The sequence below is a fragment of the Apis laboriosa genome, unplaced genomic scaffold (genome assembly GCF_014066325.1).
Source record: "Apis laboriosa isolate Shangri-la unplaced genomic scaffold, ASM1406632v1 scaffold47_cov149, whole genome shotgun sequence".
Classification (NCBI taxonomy): Eukaryota; Metazoa; Arthropoda; class Insecta; order Hymenoptera; family Apidae; genus Apis; species Apis laboriosa.
In genome coordinates, this window is record NW_025223437.1 from 310,702 (window position 1) to 317,766 (window position 7,065).

General features: G+C 31.4%; 1 protein-coding gene across 1 annotated transcript in view; it reads left to right on the forward strand.

The window, feature by feature from the left end:
* The first annotated feature begins 3,821 nt into the window (after positions 1-3,821).
* Positions 3,822-7,065, forward strand: part of LOC122716678 (BAI1-associated protein 3) — a 119,908-nt gene continuing 116,664 nt past the window's right edge. The window contains exon 1 of the mRNA XM_043939987.1: positions 3,822-3,928. The gene's annotated coding sequence lies outside the window, so the exon portion shown is untranslated. The remainder of the gene's footprint in view (positions 3,929-7,065) is intronic.

Below are 7,065 nucleotides of genomic sequence, written 5' to 3' on the forward strand. Positions count from 1 at the left end.
ATAAATAAAAAGAGAGATTATTTACGTACGCGTGTCACGTATGCAAATAGAGAATTTGTTTTTTTTTGCAGATATTATGACGATTCAAATTATCCATGAATTATCCAAAATGCCGTAACATTTACGAATGTCAAGCTTTCAATCAATTTGTATTATTCCACATATTCTCCTATAATTGAAGCAATTAGCACTAGAATATTCTAGCTAATAATTCAATCTATTATTTATTAGAGAATTCTTTTTAGATTATAATCGAAATTATCTCCAATATATAATTCATAACAATCTTTTTAACGAAAAGAACGAAAAGGGGATAAATAAGAGATATTTCTTCGTGAATATCTTCCTATATTATTATTATTATTATTAATTTCACGATTGTTTATGTTTAATTCAACAGGACTATAATTTAGGCGGGTTTATACACACACACACACGATTGTGGAATTGTGGTTAGGGCACAGGAAATTGGTTACAGAATGGATTATTATATTATTATGTAATCTAACCTATATAACCAATACAATACGAATCGATAAGGAATCAGCAATAACGAAATAAAAATTTCCGCCTGAATAGATCTCTTTAATAAATTCCAACGTATTACATTACATCTCAATTCTTTCGTATCTCGATTCATTTGAATATATCGTAGAATCCTCCTCATATTACGAAACATTTTTATAACGTATCGAAAATTGAAATAAAGGATGAATACGAAGAATAATTATTCATTCTCTGTTATTATTATCATTATATCGCTCGAGATATCGCGAAACGAAATCAAATTTCAATATTCAAAAAAAAAAAAAAAAAAAAAAAAAACATTTTCTTAAAAATTATAAAAACGAAAGTATCGCGCGCGATGCACACTACTTGCCCGAAATCAAACAAACGTGAATGCATTGCGGCAACAGGCGCTTGAACATCGATTTCCGATACGCGATACTCGATACACGTACACCACCCTTGGCATCTTCCCGATTCCTCCCTTTTCCCACTTTCACCCCTTATTTTTCTCCGTCTTCCATCCGTATCCTCCTCCCTTTGTTCCGTTGTTCCATCCAGCCCTTCTTCCTTCCACCGTATCCTCAATTCACCGCACACTGAAAACAAGTGGAAACGCGCCACCATTGTTTCGACGACGGCCAATAAAAATTGCTTCTGTTCCTCCGTTAACCGTTAACGTTGAAAAGAGACGCGTTAAAATATTATGAATAACACGTGTCCGCTTACGTCATCTAGTTGCCTAGTTATTACGCGTTTGTGCAGGAGACGGCCGATATGTTTTGTTTTGTTTTGTTTTTTTCCTTCTAAAGCAGTAACACGAACTCGAGACGTTTCCATAGTGTAGCATAGAAAGAACATGTGAAGGATAATTGTTAAATTGTAATTTAGTATACGATTGAATAACATTTATTCTTCGTAGATTTCTATTATATTTGATCCACTCTTTGCGTAACATATATGTATGATGATAAAGTTATTGAATTAACTTTATTCTTAACATCAAAAAAAAGATTCTTCATTTATGTTGTCGATATTTCATAAATTTGTTTTGAATTATCGAAATGATTCATTTTTCATTAATTTCTCTTTGTTTAATATTTTTTTCTTATTTATGCGAAAGTTTTCCGAAACTGTTTAAAAAGTGAGTTAATGGATATCCAGTACTTTTAAAGCCAATTAGTGTCGAAACTAATGTGAAAGCACGAGAAACGAATTTCATTAGCATCCCCGAACAAAACCTCATCGAACGTATTTCGATTCTAAACGTGTGCATCGAAACAGAAAATACAGAGAGATTTTTAACTGTGTATATTTAAGCGTTTTGTTTTACCAACGTTCTTTTTTCCCCTTCCCTTCGAATCAATAAGTGTACTCTTGCCTTTGTTTTCTTTTTCTGTCAAATATTTGCAAGGGAAATTAATCGAATTATATTTCACTCGGTCATATATCTTTATAATCATTTATCATATTCATTTCTACAGATTATCACGAAAGAGACTAATTGATTAATAGAGAAACAAATCGTCCGTTCTTTCTTTCCCTTACCTTTCTCGCAATTTTTTCAAACATCTACACTTTTCTATTTTTAAAATCGTATAATTCACGATCGAAAAGATAAATGTATAACTTGTATTATGAAGTCAAGCAATTGAAATTCAACTGTTTGAAAAATCCACTTTTCCGCCACGAACTTGTTTGTTCCAAGTTAAAAATCGAAAGAGTTAAAAATCGTTTGCTTCGAAAGAAAATAATAATAATAATAAAAAAAAAAGGTTTTAAGTTTTCGATGTATTTCGATCGATTAATAAATGAAGAAGAGGGCTTCGAACGTTGAGCGAAATTAAGTGAGGAGTAAGTGAAGTAGTAAGTGAAGAGGAAACGGAAAGAGTGATGTGTTGTGATCTCTTGTGAGAGGAAGTTTCCACTATCGAAATATTTTTACTATTTTTCCCGTGTTGCCTCTTTGAATCTGTCAGATTTCCATCGGTGCAGAAGATCGAGGAAAAAAGACATCGAAATATTTCTTCCGGTCAGCAAACCCAAACGTTGAACAGATTTTCGATAGCCAGACCGGATCGGAAATTTTCTATCTTCTGCGACTACGTTTTATCACGTACTACGTGATTGAACACAATTATCATCACCGATAATTTATGGATTTTTATGAAACGAAAATTTTAAAACGAAAGGATTTTTTAAAATAATCTTGACGATTAATCATAAAAAAAAGAAATGTTAAAATTTGTTAAAGATGTAACAATATGTTGAATATTTATTAAATTCGAATATCAGGAAGTATAAGTAAAAATAATTCGTTATTTTTATCTTTGGTAATTTTAATCGCCTGTTCTACCGTTCAATCGAAGATAATGATTGCTTGACGTCAAAAGAATTCCTCGTGGAAAACGAATATATATATATATATATTGGGAAGGAAAATTTTTTTACAAAATTTCTAAAATTATCATTTCCAATCATTTCGCTATTTTTAATCGCTAAATGCCACGAAAAATTAAAAGTTAAATGGAAATTTGTTCGATTTCATTTTAATTAGAATCATCCTATGTAAAGAAGAAAGTGATCAAGTTTTACAAAATTTTTTAGAAATTGTTATTCCATTCGTACGCAAAGAATTATCGAAGTGAATTTTATAAGTCGGTATTATCAGGTCGCGTGTAAAAAAAAAAAAAAAAAAAAATGATAAAAAAATAGTCACGAAGGAGGAAGGTTTTATCGTTGGAATACACAAGTAGACACGTAGTGCGTGTGCATCGATAGTTACACCAGAAGGATTAATTATAGCTGTACGTTTCCATAATTAGAACAGACAGCGGAGTAAATATTGTATTAGGGGCGATACCGTGTTGCTAGTTATCGATTAACGGAGAAATTTTGTCGAGATTTTACAAGGGCAACCGTTTAATAATTCTTATCTCTCTCTCTCTATTAACAACTAGAAAACGCATCCCCCTCTCTCTATAATTATTTATAACAATCTATTGTTGTATAGTAATTATAAAACACAAGATAACAATTATAATCGTTGAAATATTAAGGAAAAACAAAAACAAAACGAAAAGTTTTCAAAAACTTTCAACGAATCGTCGTTAAAAAATATTTACATCGACTTGAAATTTTATCTAATAAAATTAAACGGAATTAATTTTATACAAACGGTAGACACCGATTCGAAGGAATTAAATCGCAGCTCTCGTTTCAATCTAAATGATATCGTTTGTATCGTTTGTTTTATCGCCACGATCAATTTATATCACTTATCCTTTCCAGCTGGCATACGATCCCTTACACGAGAAGGAACGGGAATCCATCAACGCCCCCATCGCGCATTCCAATCATCCGTTATTTTTCACCACGGAAAGAGAGGATCGGAGCTGGACTCCATTTAATTCCAATTCCAGTGAGTAGCCATCCGACATTTATGACGAATTGGCCTCGTCTCCCTTATCTCTCGCCATACCCTCGATTCGCATTATCTAAAAGTTTCTCAAAGTCGTTCAACAACGCGCGATAACCGCCGCGTATCGCCGCTAGATTGGAACGAGGACGAAGGGGCTCTTTTTAAATTTTTAAAAGAGGCTAACTCTCGCCGATATTAACTTTTTAAAAATTTAATACATCGTATCATAAAATTGTACAAGATTGTTACGCTTATATTAAAAACATATATACATATATAAATATATACTAAACTCATAAATTATCGTTAAGAAACGAGGCAGTTAAACTTTTGCCTGTTTGTCGTTCGTTGAATAACCTCATTCGAGCAAAATTAAATTTTCTCTCTCAAATTAAATTTCAATTCGAGTAAAACGATCGAACCTTTAAAATTTCGATATTACGATTATAAATTTCGATATTATGATTATAAATTTTATCGCAAAGAGAATTGCATCATTATCGCAGCTCATACAGAGAGAAAGAAGTTTAAGTATCAATCCTTGGAATTTTGACACACTTTCGAAAGCTCGCACGAGTGTGTAAAGGGTTAAACGAGGGGATGAAACAGGGGGGTTCCGAGGATTAAGTGGAGAAAGATCTCGGAAGCGCTCATTGATGAGTCAAAGTCGAGAACGTGGAAATGTCGGTCGAAGGGATTACGCCACTTTCCCCTCTCTTCCTTCCTCCTCTCTCAACCCTTTTTCTGTATTCATAGTCGAGTCGACCGAGCGTTTTCCCCGACAACGTGACACGCGTGTATGCGTGTATATATGTACGTGTATACACGAAAAATTTATTCCAACTTCACGCCACCATTTTCTTCACCCTCGTATACGCTGACGTACGAAAATTACGAGGAAAGAGGGGAAAATACGGTTGTTGTTGCGGTTAGGTAAACAACGGTCGCATCACCACTTGATGGTTAGATAATGCAACGCGGAATGGATTGTCTTCCGTTCGAATTGAACTGGAATATCGTTTTAGATGGAAAGTATAGTTCTCGGGATTGATATTGATTTCGTGAAAGAATAACGAAAGCGTAAAAGAGTTTGGAATAAATATATATCGTTTGAAAGTATAGAAAATATATAGAAAATATAGAAATATAGAATATAGAAAATATAGAATACAACTTTTTTTTTCGTTTGCGTTGCATTTAAAGAGCAAGTAATATATTTTTATTGAAAAAGTTAAAAAATTTAATAAAGTTAGTTCAAGTATAATCATTTATGTTAAAATAAATTGAATATATATATATGTTAATATAAATTGAAATAAATATATATCGTTTGAAAGTATAGAAAATATAGAATACAATTTTTTTTTCGTTTGCGTTGCATTTAAGAGCAAAATTCTTAAAGAGCAAATAATATATCTTTAACCTATTGAAAGAGGTAAAAAATTTAATAAAGTTAGTTCAAGTATAATCATTTATGTTAAAATAAATTGAATATATATATATATGTTAATATAAATTGAAATAAATATATATCGTTTGAAAGTATAGAAAATATATAGAAAATATAGAAAATATATATAGAAAATATAGAAATATAGAATATAGAATATAATATAGAAAATATAGAATACAATTTTTTTTTTCGTTTACGTTGCATTTAAGATTTCTTAAAGAGCAAGTAATATATTTTTATTGAAAAAGTTAAAAAATTTAATAAAGTTAGTTCAAGTATAATCATTTATGTTAAAATAAATTGAATATATATATATATATATGTTAATGTAAATTGAAATAAATATATATCGTTTGAAAGTATAGAAAATATAGAATACAATTTTTTTTTCGTTTGCATTTAAGATTTCTTAAAGAGCAAGTAATATATCTTTAACCTGTTGAAAGAGTTAAAAAATGTAATAAAGTTAGTTCAAGTATAATCATTTATGTTAAAATAAATTTGAATAATATTTATTCGTATCTATTGTTGATTGATTTTCGTGAACTTGGTTTGGCATTACAATTTGAACGATAAACTTATCGAAGTAAATAAGTATCGTTTTCTCGAGCAGAAAACATCCAATGGGAACGATAATTCGACGTTATCTTTTTTAAACGTAATTTATTATTCTACTGCATTCGCTCGTCCTGGTTGGATAATTAAGGTTTTGTTTGTGCGATCGTTACTCGAGATGGTGAGTAAAGCAGCGAGTTGCTGTTTCTTCAAATTTCTCTAATCTCTTAGTCTCGTCCACTTCTCGAATTAACTCGAGTATCTCTCGTTCCGTAACCGGAACATTTTCCACTTCAACGTTCGAACTTAAACTTCCTGCGGAATAAAAATCTCTCGCCAAGGATGTTTACAGATATTTTATTTAAATAATACTTCCTTCCTTCCTTCCTTGCTTCGAAGCGATATTTTTATCTCGAGTGCATTAATTTGCATATAAACGAAGAGATCGATCTTTCGTGCCACGAAACAGTTTAGTCTTCAAGAAAATTTTTATTCTAAAAAACCTAACCTCTCTGCTACTATTTCTTTTTTTTCCCCCTTTTTTTACGATATGCAATAAAAAATTATTGCCTTTAAAATCTTCCTTGTCACGAACTTTGCGAAATAAAATTCTTTGTCAAATATCAGGAGGAAATCCAAGCGTGACAACGCTTCGCGAGTAAATCCGATTACGGATGATCTACAACGATATGCAAATTTTTTTAACCAACTACCGATAAAAGATTCTCGTTAATTATTCCCGACATTTCGACCGTAATCTCGAAAATGTTTTTATTCGTAGAACAATAACTCGTCGATTTTTAGATTATTCGTAGATAATAATTTTAATAGATTTTTTTAAATAAATGTCTCAATCGTGTCTCATTGTTCAAGGCGACAATATCAACGTGTTACAACGTTCACGGTTACTCGAAGAGTAACAGTTACGACGTGACGACATCCTCTATCCAGCTTTGGTTTCATTCGCGTTAATAACTCGTTTGTACATCCACATAGCCGATTCAAACCGACTAGTATCTCGTTAATTAATCTTCGATTCTATGGTATCGAGAAGGAGGGGGGAGAGAGTCGAACGAGACAATACCATCGATACGATATTGTTTAAAACTGAAAAAAAAAAAAAAAAAAA